The sequence below is a fragment of the Geotrypetes seraphini genome, chromosome 1 (genome assembly GCF_902459505.1).
Source record: "Geotrypetes seraphini chromosome 1, aGeoSer1.1, whole genome shotgun sequence".
NCBI classification, from domain to species: Eukaryota; Metazoa; Chordata; class Amphibia; order Gymnophiona; family Dermophiidae; genus Geotrypetes; species Geotrypetes seraphini.
The window spans coordinates 101,608,253-101,627,032 of NC_047084.1; positions in this window are offsets into that span (position 1 = coordinate 101,608,253).

An 18,780-nucleotide genomic window follows, 5' to 3' on the forward strand; every position below is an offset into this window, starting at 1 on the left:
GAGGCGTGAAGAAAGTACAAGAAATTTATTACGGTATACCGGACTCTAGTGGAGTTAATAGCCTGCCTACTAGAGTGTCAGAAACAGGAAATACACGGACTTTTATGCCCTTTTCGCAAACTAATATATGCAAAAACTACAATTTTCATTTGTTACTTCTATAACTTTCTACAATTATTATTGGTCCTAAGCTCACACTAGCAGGTCACTTATCTAACTCTTACAGGTCTAAATGTTAAATGTACAGAAGGGCAGGGCACATCATGGCTCAAACTCTTATCTATTCAGCTTACAATGTGATAAGGTAGGGACATACATTTTAGGCAGATGAAATCAATAGATTATACACTGTTTTCAGCTATGTAGGCCAGAGCAATATTTTAAACAACAGTTAACCATTTCATGACCCTACATTCCCCCCTTTCAGGCTGGCGTACCTAAGGAGCCAAGCCTGACAAAATAAAGTTAGGGGTCAGGAAAGTCGGGGTCCCCAGTGGGTAAGAGACGATACTGGGAGAGGGCAAGGGCCAATGCAGCAGTGGAACAGTTGACAGCAGAGTCCATAGTTCAGTGGAGCAGCTTTATGGCTATGGGGACCATACAGGGCAGGCAGCAAAGGAGCAGAGAAGACAGGGCGGCAACCAGCAAGATGATCTTCAGTGCTGAACCAGAGGGCAACCAGGAGCTGAAGGTACCAGAGATCCAGTCTGCAGTAAGGTCACGCCAGGTCTGGTCAGGAACATGAGCCAGTTTGGTGATACGATCCACATCGTCCTCAATCACTTTACTCAAGTTCAAGGCAGCAGTTGGAGAGGTTGAATTTACCACAGACATCACCTTCTGTCTAGAGCTAGGCAGTTCTGATAGATAGCAGTGTGCATTTTAGCATTCGCTCTGACAATGGTACTCAAAGCTCAGGTGGTCTCATTAGTTATCAGTTCGAATATAGCTTGTAGACAAATAATGCAGTTCAGCATGTAGATTGGGGTCCGATAGCCCCAGGTGCCATCTTCGGTCCATGTGGCAGATCCATAAGCAGCAATGATCCATTTTGCAGGACAATCATTACCCCTTTCACCTATTTTAAGGGAATTGGTGGAAGTAGACCGCTTTTGGCGACCCCTGGTGTTGAATACAGGGGCTCCCAGGTGTTCACCATCGGCCAGCGGTAACAGGAAGAAGCTGGGACGGATCATGCAAAGTACACATGTACCAGTCCAGTTAGCAGGCAACCAAGAGTAGGCAAACAGATCACAGAGCCAGTATCAAATATCAGGAGCTGACCATCATTCATAGGAAGTTCCATTAAGCAGTGTCTGAAGGGCGCTGAAGACAGCGGGAAGCAACAATGGAGGTTCACAAGGCCCATCGTGAAGGTCGTGGACCTGACATAAAAGTGAGGGTCTGTGAAGTCAGGTTTAACTTGTCCAGCTGCATTGCCTCCCATAGCCACTGTTCTCCCATACCAGTCCCTCCTCATATAAAACATTAAGAGTCTGGCCTATAGTTTCAGCAAACTGTATAAACAGATTTCTAGTGATTACAGGATATCAGTATCTACTTTCATAAAACTGGGGAAACACCACAGAGTGATAGATAGGAGCACATGAGCGGGATACAATTCGGACATATACAACAGTACCTGGGTCTCACCTTTTACCATCAATATACAATGCCATGCGGTCTCTGGCCTTCTGGACTTGGACATTGGCATTCCAGTCATATGGGTCTGTGATAGTGAAAACCATGGGATTACAGTAGCCTGTAGTACACAAGGGGTCGGAGCTAGGACCTATAGTAAGGAAGGCAGAGGGGGTATTAGGGAGATATTTGTGTGGGTTATTGTAGGTGGCCCACAAGACACTTTCTCATAAAGGACAGGCTCCACCATTAGTGAAGGTTTCCTCATAGGGGCAGTTCTTAAAGGCATCAGGTTATACAGATATATATACAGTGGTGCCTCACACAACGAACTTAATTCGTTCCAGGAGCAAGTTTGTTATGCGAAAAGTTCGTTATGTGAAACGCGTTTTCCCATAACAATACATGTTAAAAAAAATAATTCGTTCTGTAGCATAAAATATGCTAAGATGACATAAAAAAAGATAAATTTTTGGTTATTATTTTTATTTAGATACATCTAAAAACATAATTGTTTTTTAAAACAACACACATTTTTTAAATTTAAAGACAGACTAAGTAGAGTCTAATTTTACAGTGAGAGAGGGCAGAGTCTCAGCGGCAAAAACTGGGACTTAACTGTTCATTTTTTTTTTTTTTTCTACCGTGTTTCCCCGATGATAAGGCAGGGCCATCAAATAAGACAGCCCCCCCTTTTTAGAAAAAAATGTAAAATAAGGCACCCCCCCGCAAATAAGCCACCCACCGATACCTGCGCTTACCCGAATCGGGTGGTACGGTGGGTGACTCCGTGTGGTCCCTGGCACCCCCGACACGATCGGGGCAAGAGGGAGCTCAAGCCCTCTTGCCCCCCCGACTCCCCGACACGATCGGGGCAAGAGGGAGCTCAAGCCCTCTTGCCCCCCCGACTCCCCGACACGATCGGGGCAAAAGGGAGCTCAAGCCCTCTTGCCCCCCCGACTCCCCGACACGATCGGGGCAAAAGGGAGCCCAAGCCCTCTTGCCCCGCCGATTCCCCAACTCCCCGACAATATCGGGCCAGGAGGGAGCCCAAGTCCTCCTGGCCACGGCGACCCCCTAACCCCACCCTGCACTACATTACGGGCAGGAGGGATCCCAGGTCCTCCTGCCCTCGACGCAAACCCCCCCTCCCCCCAACGACCGCCCCCCCCAAGAACCTCCGACCGCCCCCCCAGCCGACCCGCGACCCCCCTGGCCGACCCCCACGACACCCCCAACCCCCTTCCCCGTACCTTTCTGTAGTTGGCCGGACAGACGGGAGCCAAACCCGCCTGTCCGGCAGGCAGCCAACGACGGAATGAGGCCGGATTGGCCCATCCGTCCCAAAGCTCCGCCTACTGGTGGGGCCTAAGGCGCCTGGGCCAATCAGAATAGGCCCAGGAGCCTTAGGTCCCTCCTGGGGGCAGGGCCTGAGGCACATGGTCGGTTTGGGCCCATGTGCCTCAGGCCCCGCCCCCAGGAGGGACCTAAGGCTCCCGGGCCTATTCTGATTGGCCCAGGCGCCTTAGGCCCCACCAGTAGGCGGAGCTTTGGGACGGATGGGCCAATCCGGCCTCATTCCGTCGTTGGCTGCCTGCCGGACAGGCGGGTTTGGCTCCCGTCTGTCCGGCCAACTACAGAAAGGTACGGGGAAGGGGGTTGGGGGTGTCATGGGGGTCGGCCAGGGGGGTCGCGGGTCGGCTGGGGGGCGGTCGTTGGGGGGAGGGGGGGTTTGCGTCGAGGGCAGGAGGGCCTGGGATCCCTCCTGCCCGTAATGTAGTGCAGGGTGGGGTTAGGGGGTCGCCGTGGCCAGGAGGACTTGGGCTCCCTCCTGGCCCGATATTGTCGGGGAGTTGGGGAGTCGGGGGGGCAAGAGGGCTTGAGCTCCCTCTTGCCCCGATCGTGTCGGGGAGTCGGGGGGGCAAGAGGGCTTGAGCTCCCTCTTGCCCCGATCGTGTCGGGGAGTCGGGGGGGCAAGAGGGCTTGAGCTCCCTCTTGCCCCGATCGTGTCGGGGAGTCGGGGGGGCAAGAGGGAGCCAGGCGGAGAGAGGGCAGTTAAGCGCAGTGCCTGCGCGGAAGGATGCAGCTCGGGCGACTTCGTTGTGTGAAACGAAGTTCGTTGTACGAATCAAGACATAAAGTTCGTTGTGCGCAGCGTGCGCTGTGCGAGGCGTCCGTTGTGTGAGGTACCACTGTACTTAGCACATTTGGTATAATAACGCTGTCAATCTAGGGAGCCACACAAAACTGTATTAGGGGTAGTACCATGACCTTGAGAAACATCAAATAACACACGTATCACAATACAAAGACACTGGGCGAGTGGGGTCTACAATAAGAGTCTAGTTGATAAGTGGACCCTCAACATTATAAATGCAGATTTCCGCCCACTTTTAAACTTCATTACCAGTAGATTGGAAACATAAAATACCCTCTGATGTTTGACACTTTCTGTACTTAACTCCTTCATGCAAACAAACATCAGGCAAAGGGCTAGGGGCACTTGTTAAGTACAAAATACAGAAGAAAGAAACATAAGTGAGGGCAACACAAATATCATATCTATATATACTAACAGAGGAAACTCATTTTTCTTTCAGGCACAACTTTGAAAACTTCAAACAGTTATACTCAAGACACTTGCTAAAGGCAGTGGTGAACCACAGGCAGTCAATTAAACTCAAACACTTATAAAGAATTATATTCAGAACACCTGCTAAGTACAGTGGTAAATATTCAGAACTTTTGAGGTCTTAGAAAGCTTCAGCTGAAGATCCGTGTTGTTGTGGAACCAAGTTTCATGTCCGGACACCTTGACAACTGTAAGAGAAGAAATTAGGACAGTAAAAGGACCTATCCACCTAGGTTTCAGGGAGTCTGACTTCCAAGTTTTAGCCATACTGTATTTCCAGGGACATACCCATGGACTTATGTAGCTATCGGTAGTGGGGCCCTTTCCAGGACCCATTTGTGGAGCTCTTAAAGGGCCTTAGCTAAAGACTGGACCTGACTCTGGAGGATATCTGATCCCAGAGTAGCAAAGGAACCAGGATCTGGGTTCACAATGGGTGGTTGCCGGCCGAACATGAGCTCAAATGGGGCTTAGATGGGATGCATCTAATCTGAAAAGAACAGAAGGCAACAGCACAGGCCAGGGCAGATTAGTTTCTTCAATTCGTTTCATGAGAAGGGTCTTAAGAGTTCTGTTCATTCTTTCGACCTGACCAGAGCTCTCAGGATAGTAAGCAGCATATAATTTCTATTCAATTTGGAGGGCCTGAGCAATTTGTTGGACAACATCGGCAATGAAAGCAGGGCCGTTGTAACTGCCTATAGAAACAGGGAGACCAAAGCACGGAATTATTCAGGAGGTGTTTGGTTACATCTCTGGCGCGTTCAGTGCAAGTAAAGAAGGCTTTGACCCATCTAGTCAAGGTGTCTGTAAAGACTAGGAAGTGACTGAGGGAACAGGAAATGGGCATGTGGGTAAAATCTACAGACAGAACCTGCATCGGATATGTTCCAATAGGTTTGTATCCAAGAGGTGGCAGTCATCTGATTGGGAATTTTATTCTAGAACCGACAACACACTGTCGGACCATATTCCGGACTAGCTGATCAAGGTGATTGATAAAGAAATGTCTCTTGAGAGTCAATTTTATAGCGGGTTCTCCAGAGTGTGGAGGCATGCTGACCGACCATCTTCATGCAAATGGAGGTGATCAGAGGCACGCCCCCAACCGACTGCACGGATCGGATTCAGTCGGAGAGAGCCCTGACAGTAGTGACAGGAGAAGCAGCCTCCTATCACTGATGTCAGGGCTCTGCCAGCTTTTTTTTTTTTTTAATAGGCCGCAAAATATCAGGCCTATTAAAAAAGAAGAAGAAAAAAGAGCCTTGCCCCATCCCAAACACCCCCCCCCATGCACATCCGACACCCCCCCTGACTGGCACAGTATACACTCCCGGCATTGCCCTCCTCGACCCACCCCCTGCCAAACCCGACACCCCCGTATCTAAAATTTGGGAGCAAGAAGGGTACTCAGTCCCTCCTGCTCCGTAGGCCTCCAGCGGTGGGAACAGGAGGAAACTCAAAGTCCTCCTGCTCCTTCTCCCTTCCCGATGCGAATGCGGGCCTCAGGCCCTGCCCTATTATATCATGTGATGCACAGGGAGGAGCCTAAGGCCCTGATTGGCTTAGGTGCCTCAGGTTCCTCCCCCCTTGGGAGGGGCCTGAGATGCCTGAGCCAATCAGGGACTTCCTTAGGGCTGAGCCTAAGGAAGTCCCTGATTGGCCAAAGCAATAGCATGATGCAATGGGGCGGGGCCTAAGGCTCACATTAGCATCGGGCAGGGCGGAGAAGGAGCATGAGGACTTTGCGGTTCCTCCTGTTCCCACCGCTGGAGGCTTTTAACATTTAAATTTAAATTTTTAACCCTCCCCCCTCCTTTTGTTCTTCTCCTCTTATTGTTCTCTTCACAACGAAAAATTGTAACTTTTCCCCCTTTTCCTCCCAACTCAAGTATGTCTTGTTGTCAAGTAATTGTTATTTTGTTCGTTAGTTTTGTATTTCTACTCTTTTTATAATAATGTACATTGCTTAGCAAACCGATTAAGCGATACATCAAATATTAATAAACTTGAACTTGAACTTGAACTAGGAGGGACTGAGTACTCCTCCTACTCCCAACTTTTAGGTAAAGGTGGGTGTCGGATCAGGCTGGGGGTGGGCAAGTTTTGACTCTTCTGCTCTCTGGCACCCTTCCCCGCAGTGCAGCCCCACTTTAAAACCATGGGCTTGCACTGCAGCGAAGGGCGGCAGAGAGCAGGAGAGTCAGGGGAGCCAGAGAGAGGAGTCGGGGCAGGCAGTGCTCTGAGTAGAGTTTTTACACAAGCGACTGGTCCTCACCAGTCGCTTGTTCTTGATCGGCCAGCCAGTCGGTGTGTCAGGAGAAAAAGGTACTGAATCACATCCTTCCTGCTTTGCATGCCGATACCTCCCTTTTGCATGCACGGATCGGGATGGGATTGCTACACAGGTTAGTGAATCAGGTCAGAGGGAAATCGGGTCGCCAAGGGCTCGCAAACGAATTGGTACACGATCAGTTTGCTTAAACCGCCTAGAAGTCACAAGATTATGGTGGTATAGAAAAAATAAAGTTATTATTAAAGTTATTATTATGAATCTAGCCCTTTGAGTCTGTTCAGGAATCACGCTATTATTAAGCGGACCTTCACTTACTCCTAAAAGCTTTCGTATGCATTTCATTAACCAGATTTGTCTGTGAAGTTTCCTCCCTTAGCTCTCCAGCTCGGGAGATCAAGGACCCCCATGGGTTGTCTGATTTAGAGGGTTTTCAGATCAACATTGGGCAAGAGCGTACAAGAAAGGGATCTGGGGGTACTGATAGACAAGACCCTGAAGCCGTCGGCTCAATGCGCAGCGGCGGCAAAGAAAGCAAACAGGATGTTGGGCATGATAAAGAAGGGAATCACGAGTAGATCGGAGGACGTCATAATGCCGCTTTACAGAGCAATGGTCAGACCACACTTGGAGTACTGTATCCAGCACTGGTCTCCCTACCTAAAGAAGGATATAACCCCACTGGAGAGGGTGCAAAGGCGAGCCACGAAGCTAGTTAAAGATATCGAGAATTTGAGCTACAAAGAACGCCTCGGAAAACTGGGATTGTTCACCCTCGAGAAGAGAAGGCTGCGAGGGGATATCATAGAGACTTTCAAAATATTAAAAGGATTCGACAAAATAGAGCAAGAAACATTGTTATTCACATTGACTTGACTCGGACAAGGGGTCATGGACTGAAACTGAGGGGCAACAGGCCCAAGACAAATATCAAGAAGTTCTGTTTCGCACAACGAGTGGTGGATGCTTGGAATGCTCTCCCGGAGGAGGTCGTGATGGAGACCAACATTCTGGGATTCAAGGGCAAGTTGGATGCACACCTTCTCGCAAATCACATTGAGGGATACAAATAAACAAGGTCTTCATCAAGGAACACCTGCGTAGCCTCCGCGTGTGCGGGTCGCCGTACTAGATGGACCTATGGTCTGATCCGGTGAAGGCATTTCTTATATTCTTATGATCTTATGTTCAAACAATTCAATTTGGGTTGAGTGCAGATTTAAGTTAGTCTTTACTACGTATCTGCCATTAGGGCACCTAGAATCTGGCCCTACGTGTACACTTACATATGAGGGCTGATTGAAAAGTAATGAGACTGCCTCTGTTTTCCTTTCCAAGAACTAGACGTGGCAATGCTGCACTGGTTCTTGAGAAGCTCATACAGCGACGTTTCTGAACCTGCAGTTCAACTACTGTAGTCTTCATTGTTGGGTCACAGCGAGGGGTACTTTGTACGCTTCGTCATGGCAGATGAGGAAGACGTGCCTACGAGAATACGCTAATTATTTCGCCACCGTATGCTTGTCGTAACATTTCAAGAGTTTCATTAACTGCTCTTTCAAAGGTTAACACAAAATTCCAATCATATACCTCCAGCTTACTCTCACAGACATGTCTTCCTCATCTGGCAGGAGTGGCATAGTGGTTGGAGCAACGGCCTCGGCACCCTGAGGCTGTAGGTTCAAATCCCATGCTGCTCCTTGTGACCCTGGGCAAGTCACTTAATCCCCCCCCCCCATTGCCCCCAGGTACACTAGGTAGATTGTGAACCTGCTGGGACAGATAGGGAAAATGCCTGAGTATCTGACTGTATAACCGCTTAGATAACTTTGATAGAGAATTTTCTCAGATTTGGCTCAGAAAACCCAGACGCGAAGGAAGGAGTTCTTGGCCTTGCGGCCAAGAGCCCTCATCCTCGGGGCTACATTTTTGGTCAAGTTTCCGGCAAAATGTTATATTTCTTTTCTTTGAGCCCATAACAGCTTTTGGGATTTATAGGACCAAAAGAAGGGTTGGTATCTTAGTCCAATGGCAAATGACCTGCCATCCGGCTGAAGGATGGGTCATCTATTGCCATCACACTAATAGAAACTTGTTTCTAATTTGTTGAAATTGAATTTCCTTTCTTGATCTCCATAATGGTGGACTAAATAGTACTTGTATTTGTATAATCACTTGTTTTTTTCTTTAATGTTTCTGATCTGTTTCAAGTTGTATATGCTTGATTAAAATTGAAAAAGGTTATAAATAAAAAGTTTTTTAAATTATTCTTTATTCATTTTTAAAATCAAATACATAGCGCACTCTATTCCACTAAATAATATAGAGCTATTTACCCCTCCCCCACCCCTCCTGGATGTATATAACAATCTTTCATGAATCAAAGGGAAATAAAGAACAACACCAGATTCATCTGGTGTGATATAACATTAGCTGAGCTGATGTCACCGGCTGGTAATATTTATTAAATGATGGTGTGGGTAAAATGGGAAGGGGAGGGGGGCAGAGGGGAATATATGAGGTGTTGTCAAGGGTCTGTAGAATAAGGATTGACAAGTTTATAAGAGGAGGTAAGAAAGGGTTAATAGAGTTTGTAAGAAAGAAAAATGATTAGGGAGGTTTTTAAGGTGATGGGGTGGAGCAGTCACGTGATTGGTTGGATGTTGTGGAAGGTTGGAGTGAACTCTGTGAGGAAAGGGGAACAGTAGAGTAGTCTTTTCAGGAAAAGATTATCCCTCCCTCCCTCCCATTTGGGCTGGTGTTATGTTTTGTGTCAGTGTTGTGTGGTGGGGTGGGGGGTGTACATGTTTTATATCGACTTGGGTGGGTTTGGTGGAGCTTATGGGGTTGGGGGGAGGTGGTCGCAGCTTTGGGTGGGGCGGAAAATGGGGTTTGGCCCAGTTGTATCTGGGAGATGAGCAGTTAATAAATAAATAAATAAATGTGACACTCGTAGGCGATACCGCTGCGAGGGGAAGCATGGCTTTGCGTCACCGTGGATCATGTTTGGGGGGAGGGGAAGCATGGCCTTGCGTCACCGTGGGTCATGTTTGAGGGAATGTTATAAATTTAAAGACTTAACAGGAGCTAGTTTTGACACCGAATAGCTCCCTGGGGGTGTATGAAATATGCATTGGGGGTTTGTTGGTTTTTGGACACAGATTGTATTGTAAGTGGAGATAATATTCAGTCACATAATAAAGCTGCGGCCAAATATTTCTTCCAATAAAACTGAGTTGTGTGATTATTGATTGATGGTGATTAGCTTTCAATTGCAGGTGACGGGAATGCGAATGCTAATGTTATGTTAATAATTCAATTCATATCTTACAATATTTTGTTAACGGGTCCCAAATTTCCTTAAATTTGCTATGATGTCCCCTCTGTAAAGAACTAGGGCTCTTTTTACTAAGCTGCGCTAGCGCTTTTAGAGCGCACTTAGTGCGTGCTACAATGCCACGCACGCTAGACGCTAACGCCTCCATTGAGCTGGCGTTAGTTTTTCCGCGTAGCGCGGGGTTAGCATGCGCTAAAAACGCTACCGCAGCTTAGTAAAAAGAGCCCTTAATATTTTAAACTTATAAATCTGGCATAAGGATTCCCACCAGAAACTATCATTTACGTTATTCCAGCTTTTCCAGTTTTTCATTATCAACTGCATGGCTACTCCTGTCATGATGAGGAGCAATTTATTCTGATTTACATTGATTGGTTTCTTGGGGAATAATATCGTTCCAAACAATATTATATCATATGACAGCATGGAACTTCCAATATTGTAATAATTTGACCCCAAATGGATTTCCAGAATTTGAGTATCGAGGGACACAATTCCAATTTTTTTTTTAATAAAGATAACTTTGATAGGTGGTACTGTATATAAATACCTAAAAATAAAAATAGAAATCTGCCATGATGAAACCTAAAAAAAGTTCTTTCTTTTGCTATGACCCAACAATGAAGACCGTGGCAGTCCAGCTGAAAAGCCAGAAACATCGATTTATGAACTTTTCATGAACCGGCACAGCGTGGCCACGCCGACTTCTGGGAAAGGAGAAGAGAGGCAGTCTCATTACTTTTCAATCAGCCCTCGTGCCCGTGAACCCTTTACAACCAGATTCCATAAACGGTCCCTAGGATAGGTGCCACTAGGTGGCCTAACCATGGATACGCAACATGACCACGTATATTTACAGTACGAGCTCAGATGCTATGCAAAGATGGACATTCTGATAGAAATGCCTCTTATACGCTCTTTCTCTATCAAATCCAATAACTTTGGTTCATTTTACTCCAAAATTCTATGGTGGTTTGGACAAACCCTATCTAGTTATGCCTTGGCTTCCTAACTTCTTCTCTTGGATTTTCAAACTCCTTAAATGTTTTTTTTTCTCCTAATACCTGGAGTACTGCGTACAGCACTGGTCGCCATACATGAAGAAGGACATGGTCCAGAGAAGAGCGACTAAAATGGTTAAGGGGTTGGAGGAGCTGCCGTACAGTGAAAGATTAGAGAAACTGGACCTCTTCTCTCTCGAGCAGAGGAGATTGAGAGGGGACTTGATCGAAACATTCAAGGTACTGAAGGGGATAGACTTAGTAGATAAGGACAGGTTGTTTACCCTCTCCAAAGTAGGGAGAACGAGAGGGCACTCTCTAAAATTGAAAGGGGATAGATTCCGTACGAACGTAAGGAGGTTCTTCTTGGTAGAAAACTGGAACGCTCTTCCGGAGTCTGTCATAGGGGGAAAACACCCTCCAGGGATTCAAGACAAAGACAAGTTCCTGATGAACAAGAACATGTGCAGGTAGGGCTGGTCTCAGTTAGGGCACTGGTCTTTGACCGGAGGGCCGCTGCGTGAGCGGACTTGCTGGGCACGATGGACCACTGGTCTGACCCAGCAGCGGCAATTCTTATGTTCTTAAAGAAAGGATTACAAGCAGGTCTGAGATGTAGGCAGACTGCAACCCCCCCCTTTATCTGCAACCTATACTTTTTTAAAATAATGTTGAATGCAATCTATTCGTTTTCTAGTCACGATACTTCTCCTACCACATCTCAGTGACTCCAGCAGTGTCATATCTATCTCTAGCAGTTATTAGGTTCCAACTCTCCGATTTTATCTTTCACGCTTCTGGTACTGGCATACAAAAAAAAAAAAAAAAATTTTCAGCATATTATTCTGAATGTTATTGCAAATAGTTGAATTTTCATTTTCTTAGATGTATGAAACTCAGCTGATATAGTCTTCCATTTCAGCCTGAGCAGATTAGGGTTACGCTGCTTTGGGTTACTTTTATTACTGAACAGACTCGCACTCTTGAGTTGCTCTTTCACTTACTTCTTGCTTTGATTTTTTTTTTTCAACTTAATACATTTTAATTATATTGCCTATTATTATTAATAATCTATATATATAAAATCGGATGTATGTATGTATGTGCCGCGATCACGCAAAAACGGCTTGCCCGATTTGAACGAAACTTGGTATGCAGATCCCTCACTACCCGGGATGATATGTTCTGGGGGTCTCGCGGCCCACCTGCACACGTGGGCGGAGCTACAAACAGATAATCGGATTTCACCCATTCATGTCAATGGAAAAAATGTAAAGAGCTGCCAACGCAAAAACGGCTTGCCCGATTTGAACGAAACTTGGTATGCCAATCCCTCACTACCTGGGGTGATATGTTCTGGGGGTCTCTTCACCCAAGAATTTATATGTTCTTGCTCCTGGAGGTGAAACTAAAAATGTTGTTTATAATCAAGTTTTGTGTTAGTTGTATTGTATTCATTTTGTCAAATATTTCACATTATAATTTGAATATTGTACTTTTTATAAAGCTGTATAATTTCATTCACCACTATAAAGTATCTTTATTTGAATCCATTTACAGTGTTATTGCTATAATTAAATACCCGTGCAACGCCGGGCCTTCAGCTAGTAATAATAATAAAAACCTTGATATTCCACCTGTACCAGTTACATATGCCTTCCATATCTTTCCAAGTTTATTATTTATATCCCATCCTGCCTGGAGAGTACAGAATGGGTTTCAAATTGACATTCACAGTTGTAAAGTATCTTATTTATTTATTCAATTTTCTATACCGTTCTCCCAAGGGAGATCAGAACGGTTTACATGAATTTATTCAGGTACTCAAACATTTCCCCTGTCTGTCCTGGAGGGGCTCACAATCTGTCTAATGTACCTGGGGCAATGGGGGGAATTAAGTGAGGGTCACAAGGAGCAGCGTGGGTTTGAATCCACAACCCCAGGGCGCTGAGGCTGTAGCTTTAACCACTGTGCCACACATTACATAGGGGTATAGTTAGCACTCATAGGGTTACAATGACAGTACATAGGGTTAAGGTATGCTCACGGTTGTACAGTATTACATTACATAGGGTTACGGATACATAGGGTTAGGGTACGTTCACAATTATACAGCGTTATATTATATAGGGTTACAGATACATAGGGTTAAGGTATGCTCAAGGTTGTACAATATTACATTACATAGGGTTACATTAACAGCGCAAGGGTTAAGTTTCAGAAGAGCATGGTGTTATGATTTTATGATCACGGCATTTGTATTAGTGTTTCTGATGTTACAAAGGGGCCCTTTTACAAAGCTGCGGTAGTGATGCTGCTGTGATAAATTCACCCAAGTCCATTCAATTCCGATGTTACTGTGGTCCTAACTTAGGCTCCCTTTTATCAAGCTGCATTAGGGAATTATAATCGCAGGACACTGCGTTAAAAGCTCTGCAGAGGGTACTTTTCCCTCGAAGCTGAACGGGAATCCTCCTCCTTCTGTCCTGCCAGTGGGGGAAGCTGTTTCACTATCACATTTTCATAGTGTAAAGAGAAGCAAACTTTGCCGGACTCCAGGGAACCTGCCTTGCACTAGCTATTGGAAACACAATATTGAAACACTGCCACCCACTGGCAACAATGCAGTTGGAGGACTCCCACTCAGCTTTTACAGGAAACAGTAGTAGCACATTTTTGGTTTACATTTCCTACAATCTTTAGTGAGGGGATGCTCTCGGTTGCATATTTATATTTTATAGTACTGGCTATAAGAGTGGTTTGTTTCTTTTAACTCATCGGATATGTACGTTTTCCAGACCGCCTTGTATTGTTTTTGATTACTCTCAATAATGATAATAATAACTTTATTTTTATATGCCGCTATACCACAAACAGTTCAAAGCGGTTTAACAGAGGAAGAGACTGTATACAAACAGCGATATAACAGAAAGCTTTTCAAGGTTACATTAGTGTGTTAAGATTGGTCAGAATTACCTGGACGTGGTCTAAGAGTCCATCAAGGCAGGTCAAAGAAATTTATCAAAGAGATAAGTTTTGATTGACTTCCTGAAAGTTTGGTAAGAAAGTGCGTTTGAGATAAGATTGATTATGTCTACTGGATACTGTAAATATTTCCATTTTTTTTGCATCTATAGCGTTAGTTCTAATTCCTGGTTATTTTTTTTTTTATCATTAACACTTTTTATTACACTACTTAACAAGAGCCTGCAGTTGTTTGTTTTTAAGAACATAAGAACTGTTGCTGCTGGGTCAGACCAGTAGCCCATCATGCCCAAGCGTCGGCCCATAATGCTCACGTGGCGGCCCTCTGGTCAAAGACCAGCGCCCTAACTGAGACTAGCCTAACCAGCGCATGCTCTGGTTCAGCAGGAATTTGTTTAACTTTGTATTGAATCCCTGGAGGGTGTTTTCCCCTATGACAGCCTCCGGAAGAGCGTTCCAGCTTTCTACCACTCTCTGGGTGAAGAAGAACTTCCTTAAATTCATACGGAATCTATCCCCTTTCAACTTTAGAGAGTGCCCTCTCGTTTTCTCTACCTTGGAGAGGGTGAACAATCTGTCCTTATCTACTAAGTCTATCCCCTTCAGTACCTTGAATGTTTCGATCATGCCCCCTCTCAATCTCCTCAGTTCGAGGGAGAAGAGACCCAGTTTCTCTAATCTTTTGCTGTACGGCAGCTCCTCCAACCCCTAAACCATCTTGGTCGCTCTTCTCTGGACCTTTTCGAGTAGTACCGTGTCTTCTTCATGTATGGTGACCAGTGCTGTACGCAGTACTCCAGGTGAGGGTGCACCATGGCCCTGTACATCGGCATGATAACTTTCTCCGATCTGTTCGAGATCCCCTTCTTTATCATTCCTTGCATTCTGATTGCCCTTTTCGCTGCCACCACTGCCACACATTGTGCGGACGGTTTCATCGACTTGTCGATCAGAACTCCCAAGTCCCTTTCCTCGGAGGTCTCTCCAAGTACCGCCCCGGACATCCTGTATTCGTGCATGAGATTTTTGTTACCAACATGCATCATTTTACACTTATCCACGTTGAATCTCATCTGCCATTTGCTTAGTGTGTGCATTTTTAAGCCACCGTATGTCTTCATTGAATTTATAAATGTTTATTTTTAACCTTTCTTGGCTGCAATGCATATGTACTGTTTTAATTTTATATCAATTCTTTTTTTTTGTTTTTTTTTTTACTATTTCATGGTAAATATGTGTCAAGTTAGTCCCTGTGGAACATCACTTGAGGGACAGTCTAGGGCGGGGTGTCCAACCTTTTGGCTTCCCTGGGCCGCATTGGCCGAAAAAAATGTTTCTGGGGCCGCACAAACACGCAAACGCTGCAGCAAGACAGAGGAGGGAGCCGGCAAGATGGTAAACACCAAGGGGCCGCACAAAATACTTCACGGGGCCGCAGGTTGGACACCTCTGGTTTTTGATTTATTTCTGTTCACAGTGAAACAACTGCAAATTAGCATTTTGCCACACTGATTTGTGGCTTTCCTACCTATATGGTGCTTTAGGAGATCGGATGGTAAGGTGCACCTAAGCAGCCATCTGCAGCACATCCATCCGAGGGTAATCAAGGAACTGAAAGGGGCTATGGCTGAACTGCTCCAACTAATAGCCAATCTGTCGATCAAATCAGGAAGGATTTTGGAAGACTGAAAAGTGGCGAATGTTACGCCGATCTTCAAAATAGGTTCGAGGGGAGATCCGGGAAACTGCAGACCGGTGAGTCTGACCTCGGTACTGGGAAAGATGGTAGAGGCGCTGATAAAGGACCGCATCATTGATCACCTTGACGGACACAATCTGCCAGCACGGCTTCAGGAAAGGAAGATCTTGCTTGACGAACTTGCTGCACTTCTTCGAGGGAGTAAACAGGCAGATAGACAAGGGTGACCCATTTGACATTGTATTTCTGGATTTTCTGAAGGCGTTCGACAAGGTCCCGCATGAACGACTACTTTGAAAAATTGCGAGCCATGGAATCGAGGTTGAAATACTCATGTGTATTAAAAACTGGTTTTTAGATAGGAAACAGAGAGTGGGGGGTAAATGGGCGATACTCGGACTGGAAAAGCGTCACAAGTGGAGTGCCGCAGGGTTCAGCGCTTAGACCCATGCTCTTTATAAACGACCTGGAAATTTGTAAGACGAGCAAGGTGATTACATTTTCAGACGATATGAAGTCATTCAGAGTAGTGAAGACACAGGGGGATTGCGAAGACGTGACATAAACACGCTCGAGAAATGGGCCGCGACATGGCAAATTAGATTTAACGTGGATAAGTGTAAGGTGATGCATGTCGGTAACAAAAATCTTGTACACGAATACAGGATGTCCGGTGCAATATTCGGAGAGATACCCCAGGAAAGAGACTTGGGACTACTGGTCGACAAGTCAATGAAGCCGTCCACACAATGCGCGGTGGCGGCAAAAAGGACGAAGAGAATGCAGGGAATGATTAAGACGGGGATCACGAACAGATCGGAGAAGGTTATCATGCCACTGTACCGGGCTATGGTACGCCCTCACCTGGAATACTGAGTCCAGCACTGGTCGCCGTACATGAAGAAGGACACGGTACTACTCGAAAGGGTCCAGAGAAGAGCGACTAAAACAGTTAAGGGGCTGGAAGAGTTGCCGTACAGCAAAACATTAGAGAAACTGGGCCTCTTCTCCCTCGAACGGAGGAGATTGAGAAGGGACATGATCGAAACATTCAAGGTACTGAAGGGAATAGACTTAGTAGATAAAGACAGGTTGTTCACCCTCTCCAAGGTAGGGAGAACGAGAGGGCGCTCTCTAAAGTTAAAAGGGGAAAGATTCCGTACAAACGTAAGGAAGTTCTTCTTCACCCAGAGAGTGGTGGAAGACTGGAATGCTCCTCCGGAGGCTGTTATAGGGGAAAACACCCTTCTGGGGTTTGGACGGGTTCCTGTTGAACCGGAACGTATGCAGGTAGGGCTGGTCTCAGGGCACTGGTCTTGACCTGGGGGCCACCGTGGGAGCGGACTGCTGGGCCCGATGGACTACTGGTCCGACCCAGCAGCGGCAATTCTTATGTTCTTATATCTGGTTAATTATTTTTCTTACACTTTAAATATATTACTTTTTGAGTTTTAAGTATTCATTGTTCACATATTAACTCATTTAAGATCTAGGCCCTCTTTTACTAAGATGCGCTAACCGATTAACGAGCACTAATCGGTTTTGCGCGCGCTAAACGCGAACGCGTGCATGTTAGTCTATGGACGCATTAGCATTTAGCGCGTGCTAATCGGTTAGCGCCCCTTAGTAAAAGAGGGGGGTTAATGTTACAGCCAACTCACATGGCACCGGTTTCCTCTTCACTCCTCCCTTTGTGAGTAAGCACACACTCATTATTCACTTATTCATCTGTTTAACATATAATTTCACAGGCAATGCAGATTTAATCACTTTCCAGTTCACGCCTGTCTTTGCAGGAAACATGCACCACAAATACATTTTCCTGTTTTACCTCTTTTTTTTTTTGTATTTCACATTTTTGAATATGGACTTATTTTGAGTAATGCACGTAATATTTTTTTTAGAACAATTTGAATCTTATTTTATCCGCACTATTATTTATGTATGGTAATATTGGTATATATTATTTTTTGTAGATCCCCGATGCATTCACTGTGTGCCGAAACATAGCTCGTGTTGGGTCAAGAAAGAATAGTCCCCTTTCACTGAGGCCCTTTGAATAGTTAAGCTCTGGAACACATCAGAGATTGTGGTAAGAGCAGACAACGTAGCTGGTTTTAAGAAAGGTTTGGACAAATTCCTGGAGGAAAAGTCCATAGTAGGTTATTTAGATGACATAGGGGAAGCCACTGCTTGTCCTGGATCGGTAGCATGGAATGTTGCTACTCTTTGGGTTTTGACCAGGTACAAGGGCCCTGGTTTGGCCTCCGTGAGGATGGCCTGACCCAGTCAGGCTGTTCTTATGTTCTTTGTGCTTTGTGGTTCTTCTGTTGTAGCATAGGCAGTGGAATACTTTTTTGTTTGGGGGAAAGGGGGGGGGGCAAAAGCTTCGCCCTATCCTCAGCAGTATCCTGCAGCGTGATATCTCCCCTATCCATCTTCCCCAGTCACTGTAATTTTAAATCTTCGCGCAGCCACCGCATAGTGTCAATGAGCAGGCCTGTCCCGGAAGTCTTCATTCTGCAGTGACGTTGCACGGCGACTGCCCGCAGATTTAAAATTACAGTGGCCGGGAGGAGGTGGGTGGGGAGCAGAGCCATAAATGACTCTTCTATCCGCTAAATTTTGTGGAGGCCACGGCCTCTGTGGCCTCCCCCATTCCAACACCTATGTGCTGTATAATACTTTGACCCTATCTGTGTTGCTTTTCTACATGTCTATGCTAATGTAGATACAGAGATATGTTAAAAAAAAACTTTACATTTGGGAATACTTTTTAATTACCCCTGAGCTGATTTTTCATTGTATAGGTAGAGAACCCCTATACTGGGCAGGAAGTGTTCTTAGCACTGAATTGACATAGAACAAGCATATACAACATCTGGAGTGTTTCATTTTGTTGAGTTAGCAACTTTATCAATGATGTTGAATCAGACATTGCAATTACATCTTGGTGAATTTACATAGAAACATGATGGCAGATAAAGGCCAAATGGCCCATCCACTATCTCATCCTCTCCTTATTGGCTAAGGCTCTTTACATCTGCATTGTGAGGTCACAGAGCATTGCCGTTATAAGCTAAGGCTCTTAACACTTGCATTGTGAGGTCATGGAGCTTTGTGAGTATAGAAACATGATGGCAGATAAAGGCCAAATAGCCCATCCAGTCTGCCCATCTGCATCATCCACTA